A 17,038-nucleotide genomic window follows, 5' to 3' on the forward strand; every position below is an offset into this window, starting at 1 on the left:
TCATCGATTCAGCACCACCAAGCCAGACACCCAGTGCACGGAGAGCTGCTGTCTCCAGCACTGCCAAACTAGTGCCTGACAAACATTGCGTTCACACACAAAACATGGATACATAAAGCTGCCGTGCCAAAAGAAGGCCTGATTCTCGCAAGAACAGGCACCTGTATATCAACAAACTGCACTCAGCAGCACCACAAGCAGTCCCTCCCATCTGCCTCCACGCAGCGCTGGAGAATGAAAAGGCATTAACGCGTCCCGCTCTCTTTGTGATCAATAAGGCTCTTGCTGCTCGCTCAACGAGAGCAAGGTCGAGCCATTGGGCCAAAGCATAACCCTTATCTCCTGCTGAGTCCTTATCACAAGTCTATCAACGCAGCCTTTGTGCACAAGGACTGGCGGTGGCCCAGGAGTCTCAGTGCCAAATCGCGGCAGTATTAAAAGCCTGCTGCCGGCCATAACGTCCAGGGAGAGGTACGAAGACATACAGAAAACTTAATTAAAGCGTGACCTAATCAAAAGAAGTGGGTCTCTACACAATGTTTATTTGCTTACATTCGAGTTGAGCATCAACACATTGCATTTCGCTGACTTACTGGAATATAAAAATGCACAACTACATGAATTGTACCAGAGGGAGTTACCTAAATAAATTAATAAATCATATATAGCTATTTAAATCTTTCAGCTATTACAGAGCTGCAAATGCAACACATAGTACTGACAGAGAGGAATGAACGAAAGGACACATCTGCAAGTATTTTCTCATACACACCTGAAAATTACCTTGAATTTTATTTTTGACCCATTTTCCTGTTCATTGTCCAAAAGCGTTTCTGTGTCCTGTATTTATGGCAACATACTGGGAGACCTGGGTTCAAAGTCCAGCACTGCTTCAGATTCTCTATCTAATTCTGGGAAAGTCACTTTCTCCTTTGAGGCCCTCTGGGAAAAAACAGGGTTGCAGACATTTTTCTCCAGTTCTTTTTGCTTTTCTGGTCTATTTTGGATAAGGGACAGATTTTAAAAGGTATTCTGATAGCTGAAGCTGTAACCAGTGTTCCTGGCAATCCCATCAGTCACTTTGCTTTGCCCTTGAGAATGACAGCAAATACCCCCTATCTCGAAGTGCCTACAGATCTTCACCAGATCTGACCCTACACTCTGGGATAGCATGTCCAACACAATTTGTACATTGCTCAGCATAGGGGTGGCAATGTTTCACAGGGTGATACTAGAAGAGTAAAACATACAGTGGTAAAGACCCACAGATTTTAGCAGAACTTAGTTTAATTTTACCAGATAGTTTCAGTAGTATTTATGGCGGAACTATTCTACACAATAGCAGATACACCCCAAAACGCTTTTTCAGCATTTACTTTACAGAAGGTGAATAATAATAATTTAGCAGACTAAATTTGCAGTAATTCAGTGAGGGTGCAGATTACATTACCCTGCCACATTGCTGTACAGAGGCTTACCTACATCAAACGTTTTTCTGGTTTTATTTCATAAATAGGCCAATGCAAGCCTATAGTAAAATAGTCCACAAACAAAACCACAATTTTCAGATTACAGCCACTTTTCTACCTCACCCCTGTCAGTCCAACTCTTTCCAAACCTACTGCTATGGTCCTTCTCGTTTCATACACTGGAAGTGTCCCATAGTGGAGCCTGAAGCTGCTCAGCTCAGTAAAGTTACCAAGAGGGAACATGGGAACCTGTGCTCCCTGTTCCTACGCGCTTGTTACCTGGCTGACCCTAACTCTCTCCAACACAAAAGAGCTACACAACATTGGGAAGATGCTACTTGGCCTAGCACAACAGAGCCAGATCCTTAGCTAGGGCCTCAAAACAGTCCTCAAAGATGAAATAAAAAATAACGCTGTTTGGAGTTCCCAGGAGGTTGATCATCCAATTCTCCTACCCCCATTTCCCCCCTCCCTTCCTCCTAGGATTTAATGACTGAAGGATTAAAAACAACAGAAGTTAGTAATCATCCTATCATTCCTTAAAGACAACAGAGAACAGTCAATGAGTGTTGATGGTTTGAATACATCAGCAGGCTGAAATATGTTCAGAGAGCATTTCAGTGAATTTAGGTAATGTGTAGAATGGTTAAAAAAAAAAAGTCCCAAAAAGCAAAGTCTGATCTTAGATAATTAACAGCAGAAACAGGGCTAAATTGAAATAAATTATTCAGTGCAAGTACTTCAGACAGCTCTTAAGAATAACACATGGATCTGTGGCACTCTTTAGGGGACTTTGTGCTTATAAACTAATTAATAGATCTGACTTCTCCATATGTAGTTTTTCCATCTGTAACAGATAAAGTATGGATAGGTTTCTTCATGTAATAGGAAAAATTAAAACTAAAGTTATTTTAGTAAGTTGTAGAATATTCTCTAACTTATTCAGAATGCGAATGTGTGAAATACCATGACAGAATGGAAATTGATTTTGTAAAATGTGAGAGTGAACTACAGCGTTCTGAAACATGTGGTGTAAAGTCAAAGACATATCGCGCTGCTTCTTTCCCCTCCAACCACCGCCGAGGCATGTCACAACCTAAACGGCAGATCACAGCCAAAAGGGCAGCTAATAACGTGCTCCTCACTGAGAGGAGTAAGCAAGATGGTCACACCGAACATGTTTTCACCCTAGAATGGAAAAGCTGCACGTTCCTGCCACTCCGGTACGTTGTACGGCAAGGATTCGCTCAACCCTTCGCAAGTGCTAGTCGCGAATTGGTTCGGAGACCTACCGGCCATTTTTTTTCTTTCTCTCTTGTGTCGGGCATGCGCTTGGCTCCTTGGCTTTAACCAACACAGGTGCTTCCACTCGCTTCTTGGGGGCAGCCACACAGCTGTGTGTGTAGGAAAACACTTCTCAGCACGGCAGGCCAAACAGAGCTGGCATGCAAGAGCTCAGCCAACCTTCTCAACCAGTTCAAAATCTGTCTCCAGCTATCTCATCGACTCCAGGATCTGAACTCTGCTAGAACACAGCTGAGAAATAGCTCACTTCTATTTTGACAGATAGTGCCATTTTACAGGATTAACCTTGACACTTGGATTGCAGAGGTGGCTTCCAAAGTTTTAGCCATACCTCTGCCAGGGTCACCCCCATACGTCAGCGGAATCCCACCCATGAGGGCTGACAGAGTCTCCTATGCCTCCCTCCCACCTGCAGCCAGATGGCGGTTTGGTCAGTGTGGAAAGTTGCCTTTCACACAGATGTTAGCACACGTATTTGTTTGTAAATGTCAGTTATTTGTAAAGGTTACTTAACATAGGGAGAGTTAGCAGAATACAACAGTCTTAAATTTCAGTGTTCAGAAGGCAGGAATTGTTGCTGACATCTACAACCAACTAAGTCATATCAACATTCATACAGAACCCAAACCTTTTCAGAGGCTCAGAAACTCAAGGGCAGTTTTCTACATGATGTCTTTTCTCCCCAAATGGTTCATGATTCCCATCAACAAATTGTCCAACAGTGATGCCAAGCAATGCCAGTAACCGTACCAAGAGCTAGCACCTCTCGGCCATCTCCCATCTCCTTATCCCACATCTATCTCCAGCCCACACCTCATCCTCCAGCAGCCCACATGTTTGGCCACCTCTGCTGGAAACCGCCTCTTAACCATCCCCATCCCCACAACCCGATGCCCAGCAACATTCCTGCCCTAGTCTCTAAATACAATGCTTACTCAAGCGTGTTGACATCAGATCTAATTATTGACTTTAAAGAGAACATTGAGAAGGGTTTCCTTCACTTCATCTTCTGTTGCTGAATAGAAAAAACAAGCCCTGACTTCTATCCTTTAATTAGCATGAATAATGGCAAACTTCACATTGGATGAAACTCCAGGTTGTCTCCCAAAGTAAGGCCTAAATCCAAACCAAATAGTCCTAAACATTTTTGGAGGCTGTACTCAGATCCAGGAGGGATGATTTCACATCTACCCTAAACTAATTCTGCACACAAGACTGCTAAGCTATTTTCTTCTCTTTATCCTACCTTTTTTTCCTCAGACTTCGCTCCATTACAGAGGCATCCTTCCTATGACCAGAATTGCCAGGATTACCTTGTTGTCTCATTTGGGGCTTGTCAGAAATAAATCACTGAAGTGTGAGTACTTACAAAAACCAGCCATACACTCCTAGATTTTTTTTTCAAACCTACATGTCTTTTTAAGATAGTTGGAAATAATTTGCTCCTGCCCTTACTTTGTGGTTACATGCATCTTCCTTTTGTCATTCCCCACGCACTTTTCACTTTAGCAAGCTAAGAAAAGAGTCTCACATGCAAAAGATCCAAATCTGTGCTATAGAAGAGCTATGAGAGCATTTCAAAAGAAGAAAACGTGGCAGCAGAAGAATATATTGAGCTCTACCACAACTCCCCAGCTATCCAGCTGGATGCTACAGGGACAGAATTAGCATGGTCTCTCACAGCGCCCCTGCCTGTATAAAAAAACATTTGAGAATTAAGAAACCCTTCCAGTGTTTCATTTACCCTTCTGCTTAAGGAAACAAAAGTTTCCCTGGCAGTGTCTCTGACCTGGCCAATATCTACTATGTTAGCTAAAGAATAAAATACAACACTGGAACAAAGCTGGTGAATGCAGCTGTTCCTCTGGGGGCCAGTGCTCCTGCTGCTGAGGTGAGAGCAAATGGAGGCGATCAGATCTCCCGTTTTCCTGGCAGTTACCCTGTGTAGGCTGCTCTTATCATAGTCATCACGCAGCAAGGGGAATGCTGTTCATCACAACAACCAGCTTTCCCTACCGCTGGTATCTCTCATCTCTACCTGCTTTGATATCACATACTTTGTTATTTGCAGACGAGCAGTCAGGTCAGTCAGGATCTACGTGAACACAGACCAAGAGCCTCTTTCCAGCCTCAGATGCTATTCACTGGCCACATTTAAAAAAAAAAGAAAAGCTGTTCTCTGGAGGCTGAGCTTGTTTCCAGTGTTGTAATTTCATAGAGGTGAATCTTCCACTAACCTGGTTGGCTGACACAAATGCTACATGGAACAACAGGAGGCTTGTCAGCACTGCTCCAGCATACAAATGAACGTAACAGACGGAGAGCATTAAACTCACCTAAAGATAAAATTATGATCTTCAGTCATTGAGAAAGATGATAACTTAACCACAGGATGTATCGCAATTAGCTTCCTCAGCAGCCTACAGAAGCAATATATACAAATTACAAGATAATCTTCCGCAATTTGAAACCATTTAGGATCTTTAGCATCATATACTTGGATCAATTTAAATCTTAAAGTTGCTATCATCTTTCCTTCTTACCCAGAGATAAACATCTCCTCATTTTCTAGTGAAACAGAGTAGATGCATTTTTTTTTTTTAAATCTGGCCTTGCTGTACCATTTCTTTCCTTTAAGTTAGATGGTTGAACTATAATGAACTCCACAGGACTGTGGTTGCAAAGAACCAGCAGTGCTGGCCAAGTCAATATCTGTATTAGATTGCCCCCAGCGGCAAGGAACTGTAAAAGACTTTTGCATAGAGAGGGAAATGAAAAATTCCAATTGAGAAATAGGTCTGCTGGTGGGAAAAAATAATGCTGCATGTAGAAATCTTTAAGCTTTCATCCATTTCTAGGAAACTGGAATGGGAGGAGCAACCCTCCTACTCCTGAAAACATCTGCACCGTGGGGATATAGGGAAACTACTGCAGTACAAGCACAATTTTGGCAAATTAAAGCTTGTCAGAATCACAGCTAACTTCCCGTTGATCTAGGTCCACTTATAGTTTCACTACAGTTCTGGGCCTTTTTCTGATGTTCTTCTTTGGACGTATGCTTTAAAAATAGCTCAAGAACTTGAGGTGCTTCATTCTCTGCACAGTCTCAGAGTAGCCAAGATACTTCTTTCTATGGCCTTCTTCCCCCTCCCGCCTTGTTTTCGACTTAGCTTGGCAAAGCTGGACAAACCCCGGGACATAAAAATTCTCTTAACTGTGAGTAAGCCTTCTTTATTATGTCTTCCTTTATAAAATGGCTTGTTTGATTAATGCCTGTTTGAGAATGGAAAATTCTCTCTTCTCCTTTGCTCTCTCCGGCAATTGTTTTGTGTTTCAGCGTCTGCTTTGGCACGGGGAAAAAGCTGGACTCTGGGTTAAATCACGACCCCTTTCTGGGATCTAAGGGACTTTTGTTGTTCATTTCCACAGCACCAAGGTTTGACCCTTATTCTTAAGCTGAAGTCTCTGACAGTGACCTACCACACCATTTTAAGCCTCTGGAGCAATTGAACAAGTCCAAAGTTGCTATTTAAAATACCAGTGATTTTTCAAAAGCCTGTTTAATTCATTAGGCTTTATCCAATCCTCTCAGTCTGGTCCAGACGAATCCAGCAAGCTGCGTTCTCTCATGCTCCCTTGTCCTCTAAGTGGCAGTACTTTTAACTTTGCTTATAGCAAGAATTTAACCCAAACCATGTTTAAAAAATAAAACTTCTTCCCTGTTGAAATCCAAGGCTGATACACGTACATGTGATGACTTCAGAGCGACTGAATCTTTGCTATAGAAAAATGGTTATTTAAAACCTGAACAGGAGACTAATACTTCTTACAAGGTAGTTTTACTTGAGTTTATGGAAACAAATAACAGACTGGCAAACATTTATGTACTTGGCAGTGGTGGGTAGCTGTCTGGACTCACAGCCAATGAAATTAAACATTTGAGAGATTGCGATTCATGATATAATCTGATTATGAAGGTAATTACACCTCTTGTCATTGTTGACAATGTATGATTATAGAGACAAAAATCTTGGTTCTGCTAGCTGAATTTCAAGGGAGGGTATAGACAGAAAGAAGAGAGAGAGGAAGACAAAAGAAATGAAAACAACCTCTCTCTCATTTTATAAAACACTACCTGAGTCCAGAAAAAGAAGAAAAATAATCACACCCAACAAGAACATTGAAGTTTCCTTAAAATGCTAAAAAGAGATGACATTCTGGTAAAAGGCTATTTTCAATACATTTTTAAATAAACATGTAAAGGCAAATTTGAAATTTCCAGAAAACTAGAATAGAAAAAAAAAATTGAAAGAAAATCCTGAATATAACACATGGCTCCAACTTTGCAAGCAAATTAATATATTCTAGTACATCCCACAGAGGCTTCTCTAAGACAAAAGCACATTTTTTTGAGAATTGCAGGTCAGAAGCAAGGACTGGATTCATTAACCCATGTGATTTGCAGTCTCCTAGTTCCATATGTACAGTAGCAAATATAGAGCTAAAACTGTAAGCCTTTCATATCTTCCCTGGTGTTGCTTAATCTGTATGCTCATCCTGTACTTGATGATTTTAAACTTCTCATTGCAATGAAGATTAAGTTAATTTCTCAAGTTATTACCCCATAAAATCCTGCCTTCTCAGAATTATCTTTTTTCATAATAAAATTAAAAAAAAATCCCTATTACTATAGGATGTATTTCCCAAACACTAATTGAATTTTAGATATTTTTCTGATGACAATAAACCCCAAAGTTTAAGGAGCTGGTTTCCTGTGAAACCTTTTTTTGCATAACTAATTTTTCTTAAGATCGTAAGGTACCACATTAACTGGAAAATTTCAGTGACCTTACTGAAAAGGAAATTTTGATTAGTTGTGCAACTGAAGAGAAAGAGAGAGAGCCAGAAGTAATGAGGGGAAAAAAAAAAAAAGTCTATAGCATGCAAAAAAAATCTCAGGATTTTAGCAGAGGAAAAGAGACTTGTTATTTTTGAGTTTTTGATTGACAAACATTGCTACAAAATGAAGAACAGAGAAGTCCTAGAAATTGCTCTAAAGAGAAATATTCTTTCATGACTTTGGAACTAATATTCCACACTGGTCCCAAAGACCCTGTGGGTCATGCTACAAAGCCTCCCTATTTACCCAGTATGACTTGCAGGAGTGGAAGGATCTCCAGCAAAAAATAAGTATTGTGGTATGGCTTGCTTTCACCTTTGGTTAAGTATTTATGATTTTATACAGAGCAGTAGTTCTTTGTTTTCTTCATTGCTTTATTTATCTAAAAGACACCTCGACCCTCAGCTTGGTCTCTATATGCCCTGTAAATGAAAAAGGCATTTCAATTCTCCGTATCACCAATAATTCCTTCTAGCCCATTGCGGACGGATGGCAGAGGTAGGAAAAAGTAAGGAGCCTAGATTATTCTCTTCTTGAAAAATGGCAATTCCTCCATTTTTTATATTGAAACTGCTCTTAACATTTTCCTTCCAAAGCCACAGTGAATCTAGTAGTTACAAAGAAGATAAAAATAGCGCCTTGAAAAGGTATCCATGTTTCCTGAACAGAAACTAGTTGTCCCTAATAAATTGTACTTGAACTTTTGAATTTTAAATGCAACTTTACACAGCCTCAAAGAAAGCATAATTGAATCTGAGATCCACAAAGCAAAGAGGGGAAAAAACAGTGCATTTATGTTCTAACCTCTGTCAATATTTTACATCTGAAAACTGCTACTCTTTTAAGCAACACTAATAGCTTTGGAAGTAGCATAGGTAGACCGTCCTCTAACTTGCATATCATTCGTATTTGGTTCATTCATAAATTTGATGCAAATTTCAGAAGCTTTAAGGAAAAGAGAGCTGGAGGTTCTGTGGAAATGTAACGAAGTGTGCTTATGATTATCAGTTTTTGGAAGAGTGAAGCTTATTGTAGGCACACATTAGCCACTTTCATACATGTATGACATAAAAGCCTGACTTAAGTCAGGCTGGAGGACAACTCGGTATTTTTTTCTAGGAATAATCTTACATCCTAACCATAGAAATGTGTGCTGCCCACAGCCAGGGACACATACAGCCCAGCAGATGCCATTCCCTTTCATGGTTGTAAACCAAAAGAACAAATCATTTCAGTAAGACCATTTTCTGTTTTCTGCTTGTTCCTACAAATAAAAAAAAGGCATGGGCCTATCCCACTGTCAAACAACAAAAAAATCATTTGGGAATTTAACAATAATTTAATTTGTATTAACCAAGGCACAACATAAACATTTTCCTCAAAGCTGAAGCACAAATAGATTACAAACATTTTCCATGTGCATTTTTTTTGTCTGTGAGCTGCTGAGCCTGTTTTCATTAAAACAAAGAAAAAACCACTTCCTGTATGAATCAGAGTTTTGTATTCAAACTGCAGGATTCCTCATTTAATATTTTACTTGTTGATTGGATTAATATGGATATTTAGGAAAGGTGGACCAAGTAGAAAAGCAAAGAGTAAGAAGACAGGGAATATGATGAAAATAGAAACCGGGAAGAGTAAGTAAAATAAAATAGCAGCAGAGCAAGCAGAAATGACACGAGAATTTGTACACACACACACCGCCCCCATTTTTGTCAGTATGAGCTTGTGATACGCTTCCCTGCCCTGTGAAGTAAACACAAACTTCGAGGCAGGGCTATGAGAACAACCTTGTGTAAAACTAATGTCAGAAAAACATAAAAAATCAAAGTGCATGAGCTTCAGCTGTGGTGGCTGGTCTTGGGGCTGTCAGTGTACCTCATCCAAGAACCTGCCTTAGAGAATCCAGGTGCTCACTTAGCACGTGCTTGCAGCACTTGATATTGCAGCTTTTTGTGTCAGTGAGCTACATGGTGGGCAGCCTCTTGGGAAGATGGCAGAACAGGGGGGAAGTGGTCAGAAATGCAGGTGCCACAGGAAAAGCCTGTAGCTGGGTCGCCAGGACCAACATGGATCACCATCAGGCCCTGACAGACCTGTGGGACCCTCGAGAAAGACAGCAGGAGGGTACAGACTGCAGATCTGGCCCAAGGACCACGGCTTTGGTATCCCTACGTATGGAGCTGAAGGGCTGAATGGCAGCTCTAGACTCATCCCAAAGCTACTGGGAGCTCCACACCACAAGACCTCACTTGAAGGTGTCTGAGGTTTGCTGGACACCCAGGAGGTTAAGTAGCTTTTGAAAATGAGACCATGGTACATCAGCTAGTCAGGATTTTCTTAACAGATAATCTTTTTTGTGTGGACTTTGTGTGATCGTCTCCTCTAAGTGTTTCTCCTCTTGCAAAAGAAATCACCATACTGACTCAAATTTAATAGGATCTGAACTCACCACTGTTTTCTGCCAAGAAAGCAGAATCTTTTAGCTTCCTGTGCACAGGAACAGAGACGTTAAAATTAGCCACAAGCAGTATATTGCTCCCTGAATACAAGAGAAAGGTATTGCAATTTAATGCACAAAGGAAATTAGCTAAAACCATTGAATCTGCAAGCAACAGGTTTAATCAGAGTGGGTTTTGGTTTGCAGAGATACCACCATGCACACAAATGCCACACAAACAACGAAATGCGTACATTTGGGTTTTGCTTGATGAAATGAGAATCACTGCAGGGTCACAGCAGATAGCACTTTTACTAAATTCAGCATCTTATAACCGTGTTGAGATGCTTTTTTGGCCACAGAGCACGTGGCAACTCAGGGCACTTTTGCTGTGTCTTTTATTGCTTCTGTTTCCGATGGTAGCGTAACCACTTCGGCTGTCAGCACCCGTTAGTACCTGTAACACTCCAGAGGCCAGGGGAGGAGCTGAGGATTTTCCGCCAACTCAGGTTTTAGCTCACTTCCCAGAGTGTGGCAGACTCTAGCAAATGTTGTAAGAGGAAAAGCAGGTAGAGAAGGAAACACTCCCATTGGTTTTCTCAGCCAAATGCTCATCAAACTACCATGAGACACCGCTGCTGTCAGGCCCTAGTACAGGCCCAACACCTTGTTTCTGCTTCTCATTTCCAGCAGGTGGCTCCAGACCAGTAGAGAGACCTGGGTGAGCATCCAAGTTTTTTTACCAAGCTGGGCTGCAGTCTGCCTCCATAAAATTGGGTAAGTAGGGGCTGTCTCCTTCCATCTCTGTGTGCTTATTCAACTCAGTAACCTGGCAGAAAACAAGCCCAGCTAAATGGAAGAGGTTGGAAAGGTGATGGGGACTGGAGATCACAGAAAAGGAGCCTGGCGCAGCTGAGGCAGAGGTAATGGAAAGTAACAGATGGAAGGCAGGGAGTGGGGACATCCCCTGTTGCAGATAGCATGCTGTTAAATCGGCTCCGATACTTCAAGAACTGTACTGCTGGAGTATGCAAAATCCTAGGCTTTCTCTCTCTCTCAGACAAAGCTGTACCTATTTTAAAAACACAAAATTATTTAGAACCCTGAGCAGAAGCAGAATCCGTCTGGACCAATAAGTGTTTTTTCTCTTCCTTGCAGAGAAATAGCTCCACAAGCAGCAGATCCCATGAGCACCTGTCTCGGGGTTTTGTTCTGGCACAGATGCTCTGATGTCTAATAACCACCAAGTTCTGGGTCCTGCAGCCTGCAAACCTAAGCAGTTCCTCACTCCTTCCCAGCCACCTCCTTCTGAGAACTTCACAGACACTTAATACATCCCAGGCCAGTGTCAAAATTTGGTTGAAACAGACCACGCGTTCATAAAAGACTGGTTGCATCATGTGGGAGGAGAGATTAATAATTAATACAGCCTGTCCTAATGCATAATGACTCTTTTTTTCATTAGGAAGCCTGCCTAACAGATAAACACGCTTCAGCTCAGTTAAGAACCAACAGGCCAACTTTTGCTCCTGGTTATACAGCTGCAAGCCCAGAATTGCTCTGATTCATCAGCCAGCTTTGGTGGCGATGGAGGCTAATGCAGAGTGTCCAACCAGGCTGGCACAAAGGTCACCTAACTCCTGCGGTTCTCTGTCAGGTAACTGCACGTTTTTGTGGAATGACAGGGAAAGCAGAGATTAAATCTTTGAACAAACTCCACGCTTGTGTTTGGCAAATTAAAACATCAGGTTAGAATTCAGAGCACTGTGTGTTATAATTTTCCCTTTTTAGTAGCACACGGGAAATAAGAACATTTAAACACATTCTGGAAAAACCTGCACTCTGTTGCCTGAGGTACAGTATTTTCACAGAACATTGCTAATCCAGCAAACTTCACAAAAACAAGTAAAACGAGCTTTGTTACTTGTTACATTTATTTTATTATAATTTAGCAGCAAATCTGGGTTCATTTTTTCTATCATTGTTTTATGCTCACTTTTGTATGCTATTGGATTATAACAGATTAATTTTAGTTTTCTTTCTAGCCACTTTGCATGCCCTGATGAAGTAACAAGGCTCCATTTTATTTAAAAATAGAGAAGCCTCAAAATCTTCCATAAATTTTCCATTCATGCTACAGTTTCTTAAAAAAAATCCTAACAACATTAATGTTTGGACTTAGACTAGCTGGCAAAGCAACCTTCTCAGAAAGTGACAACACTTTTTTAGATAGTCTTCAGCCCATTTTTTTAACACTTCATAGCCCTTCATTGCTTCAATCCCCATGTCATTTATTCTAGCTAACTAGCTGAACTCTTGCTCTTACCCCGCCATTGATTACTCTGACAGAAAGCCTCCTGTTATTGCCACTGCAAGAACAAAACGCAACCTCAGGTTAAAAAAAAAAAAAAAAAAAAGCATTATGGGCCTCCCCTGTCTGCCCTTCTGTCCGTCTGTCCTTCATCAGGTGGAGTGATGGGCTTTCGTGTCACCAGCTGGAAGCCAGTCACAGGAGGCAGTGAGCCCTTCTCCCTGAAGGGTCCCAGCCTGTGGTGTCCCAGTTGCTATACTGGGCTCTACTGGGCCCAGTGGGGGGAGCAGAAGGGTGAAATGGCTGTAATTGTTGGCCCAAGGAGAACAGGCATCGGTTCCCCTCCATGTAAACACGTGTAATCCATCAGTCCTGCCTCCTAGCTGCAGGCTAAAGAAAGGACTGCTTTTATCTGCTGTTTCATTCAAATTCTTCCAATTGCAGGCATGTGGTTGTGCAAGGCACAACAGGGCCACGACACTGCCCGGTTCTACCCCTGTACAGACAACAAAAACAATTAGAAACAAAGGTGTTCTTATGCGGGATCACTTTAAAACCTATATACACTGATCACAAGTGTTCCCCCATGGACTCAGCTTTATTTCCTGCAGCACATACAGCAGGACACTTTTTCCCATGGTAATTGACATTTTGCACTAGCCTGGTTCCAACGAAAATCAATCTGATTCCTTCCTAATAACAACAGAGAGTCATCTTGGATGACAGATTTTAGCCACTAATTTAATTGATCATACTGATACAGATTTGGGGAAGTATTATTCTAGCATAGCAACACAAATCCAATCAGAAGAGCAGACCCAGAGAAAGGTGAGCGGCTCTCCTAAAAACGTGGTTTTAAAACATTCAAGCACCGTCAGAGTTATTTTGATACAGGGCAAGGAAAGAAAATCGTAAGAATGATTCAGTAAGCCTGGAAAACGCAGCAGCCAGGTTCTGCTGCCATTCCTGAAACAGATTAGCTCATTTTCCTGTTAACAGCAACACTGAAAACTTCTTGCTCTAGGGCAGCAATGGCAGTAATTCCCCAGCACTCTGTTCATGGATCACTGTCAGCTTTTTGAATGCACTGTGGGCTATCCCAATGCCTTAAAACATTAACCTTTTAAGGCAGCATGGCTTTGCAGGACCTGGGGAGCACAGCTGAGAACCAGTGCTCTTGATAATGCGACTTCAACAGATCCTGCACGGGCTAATGACAGGGCTGCCTAAATCCAAGGTCAAGCTGTTCTGCTGACTACAATTTTGGATTTGATTTCTACAGCCGGGGCTCGTGGAAGTGTGACAAATCTGGTACCTCCTCACTTAGAGGTCACTTACGTACCAAACCACTAACTTCTGCTGTAATGCCTCGTCAGCTCAAACTGGAGTGCCCGGCCTTAGCGGCATCAGCCTTGAGGAAAGCATCCAGCCTTACCCTGAGCGCTCTCCCGGAGTTGGATTGCACAGTAACGAGGAATTCCTGGCACCGCGGCACAGTAAACAGTTCTCCCATGTCCAGGATATAACACCAGAACAGATGATAATAAATAAGCCACTTCAACAGGGCTGTGAAAAATGATCCGTGACATATCTGTAGAGAAGCAAATGTCATCTCCGAGCAGGCTTGTCTGGATGCCTACAGGAGAGCGCACCAACTGTCTGGCTCAAATTCACAGCCCACTACTAGCGCGGCGCTGTGAGCATATTGGTGACTGACTAATCCTGCACAGCGGTTCTCTACCTACCGAGTGCTCTCTCAGGCTATTAGCGTCACAGCATATCAAACGGTCTGTCACAAACCTGTTTATCACCCCTTTCCCAAACTCAGGCAGGTATCCAGCAGCAACTGCTCAGTACAGATACGTGCACACGCAAACGCTACCTCTCCGGTAGGCTGGACCGCTGCATGTAATTCAGGGCAGAATTACAGCCCCCGTGTCTTTGGAAATCAGCACAGTCACGTGGGATTAGAAGTGCAGCTCCTTACATTAAAAGCCTCTCTTCGTGTGGCACTTGAAGAGCTATTCACAAAAGCTACCTTCAGCCTAGTGAGATCACGGCTTTCTCTACAGTCGGCGGAGAAGCAGCTCCAGTAGAGAAGAAGGTGATCCAGAGGAGAAGCCTGGCTGAACTATTCGGGTGGCCCTCCGGAGCTCCCTCTCCCTTTATTCACTGCTCTCTGGGGAGCCTTTGCAAATACCCCCTCCTTTTATGCTGCCAAAACCTAAAGCTTCATTATAAATCTCACAGTATTCAGTGTTTGTCTTGAAGACCTTTTTTCTCAAGTCATTTAGTTCTATAGTCATCTCAGCTTTTACTGAAAAAAACATACGTTAGAGCTTTGCTGTGGTGGAAAAACTAGAAAGTGGAAAACCTGAAGATTAAAAAAAAAGGTGGGGAGGGCACAAATACATCAAAAGACAAATAAAATTAAGCCAGAAATTACTGCAACTTTTTTTTTTCTTTGTCCTCCAAACCAGACTCATGACATTTCAGGACCTAACTCGCAAATGCTTGACACTAGCAGTACTCAGCTCTGCCTTATTGCAACAGTCCAGGAAGTCGCTTGAAATTTGCAAAAGGAACACCTGCATTTGCCTTGTGTCCTGCTCCAAAGATACTTGGTAATATGTTCAATGTCTGGTTTTCTCAAATCCCCATGCGTATTAGAATTCCATACCATTAGCCATTTTAAGACAAAAACAGCTTTTTACAGTAGATTTTTTTCATAGTTTAACCCTTTTTACTACTGGCACACAAGAATTGCAGTAAATTTTCCTATAACGTCCAGAGCTCTAAGGAAAAAGGCCTTCCAAAAGGTATGTTACAAAAATCTGTTAAGTCTCAAAAAACATCAAATCACAATGACAATTTCAGAAGTCATTTCAATATATTTTTTAAGATCATATCTAAATGCTTGGATGCTGTTCAGAGACAGAAGCAGTCTTAAGTACATGCAGCCATTGGCAGCTGATGATTTTCCCACAATTAAGTTAATATTTTAGGTCAGTAACTCTTCTCCTTTACTTGGATAATTTTGGTGGGGTTCCTCTTGTATTTTAGTTATGATCATAAGATAAAAATAGGGAAGCTGTTCCACCAGGTTAGAATAATCCGCTTTTCCAAAGGAACTGATGACACGATCTGAAGTTTACCATGAACAGCCCAAATTTGAGGTGATGGGACTTGAGTTTGTTAGGTCTCTTCCAACTGCCTTAGACTGGACTTTTACAAATTAAGGCACATAACAAGTTAACCCTTAAATTCTCTGATAAGAAGGAACGAATGGAATTTGTGTTTAATTCATGGAAGAAACTCCCCAGGATCCCCCGTACTACGCACTGGCATTCAACCAGTAACGGTAACTTATGCAGCAGCTAGACAAGTCTCCAGCTCATGATCTGGGGACAAGGAATCGGCCCTCCGGGGAAAAGACACATGGTGCCCACACCTACGCAGCAGGCTGGAGGCAGATAAGTCTAGACACTCTCAGCCACAATCATCTCTTTGTTTGGTAGTGCTCCAAGTTGCAACTTCAAGAGTTTTCTAGGTTTTTGTATCAACAGAGAGGAACAAAGGGATAATCAGTGCATACAGACGTGACCTGTTTTCCTGACCCTGTGAGCCATGCACCTTAACTGTAGCACAACAGAGGGCCCCAAGGTGTGGACCACAGGGTGCAAAGGAGAGAAGAAGAGGCTGGAACAGCAGCTCTCTTTTGCCCTGTGTTCTTCACATATATATGGACTGTAGGAGACTATTACCCATACTAGTAGATGTCTCTATTAGGAAAACTGTCAATTTCCATTCACTTTAAATTTTCTTATATTAAACTATTGAACTTTCCCTTAGCCTCAACCTCTGATCCATGCTAAACATGGCTTTTCTTTTTTTTTTTTTTTTTTGGCTCTAAGATCTAAGCAGAGAATTGATGTAATCATCTATCAACTATTCAAGCTGTATACAGGGACATGTTGTTTTCTGTTCCTTTTTTTACATATATTATGGTGAAGAGCATTTTTTATTTACCCTTGAAAGGAAGAGAAAGAGTCTCCCTAAGGGAAGAAAGAAATTCCTAATATGAAAATAAAGTACTGGAGAATATAGTACTGATGCATTTATAAAGTGATAGATGGACATGGCATGGAAGAAATGGTGGAAAAAAGCTTTTTCCTTGGTATCCATCCTTTGATCTTGTTGTACTGCCTGAACCCTACTGTAATCTGCTTGTGACATGTAACAGCTTCCTTGAGCACAGGTGCATGTAGGCACTTATGTGCACTCAGCAGCAAGATCTTCCCAACTGACACATAATTGTTTTATCCATATCCGTAACCTAAATTGATATTTTCCATACTGCTGCTTAATATACAAATCTGATACATACATACGCACACACACGGAGATCAAAAATAATTGCTAAATACTTGGTCTACTTATCCAAAATGAACTCCTGGCTGCTGGAGCTGTAGGACTACCTATATCCATGCTAAAGATGCCGGAAGGTTAAAGCGTGCATATTCCACATCAGACAGCCCTACTACTAAAGAAAATAAGGTAGCTCCATACATGTGGGAACATGAGTTTCAAGTCCAGGCTATAAACCTAGTGCA

At 41.7% G+C, this 17,038-nt stretch overlaps 2 long non-coding RNA genes across 6 annotated transcripts in view; one reads left to right on the plus strand and one right to left on the minus strand.

Annotated features, from left to right (window-relative positions):
* The window catches only part of LOC125182079 (uncharacterized), a 106,314-nt gene that overhangs the window by 39,709 nt on the left and 49,567 nt on the right, over positions 1–17,038 (minus strand). The gene's annotated exons all lie outside the window — the stretch shown is intronic.
* Positions 4,681–16,331, plus strand: LOC125182078 (uncharacterized). Of its 4 annotated transcripts, none has more exons than XR_007161011.2 (3): positions 4,681–5,990; positions 10,805–10,891; positions 11,273–16,331. It is a non-coding gene; the product is annotated as an uncharacterized lncRNA (long non-coding RNA). The 4 variants fall into 4 exon arrangements; XR_010829313.1 differs by having other exon boundaries at positions 10,808–10,891; XR_010829311.1 differs by having other exon boundaries at positions 10,805–16,331.

Source organism: Anser cygnoides, chromosome 2 (assembly GCF_040182565.1).
Source record: "Anser cygnoides isolate HZ-2024a breed goose chromosome 2, Taihu_goose_T2T_genome, whole genome shotgun sequence".
In the NCBI taxonomy this organism is placed as follows: domain Eukaryota; kingdom Metazoa; phylum Chordata; class Aves; order Anseriformes; family Anatidae; genus Anser; species Anser cygnoides.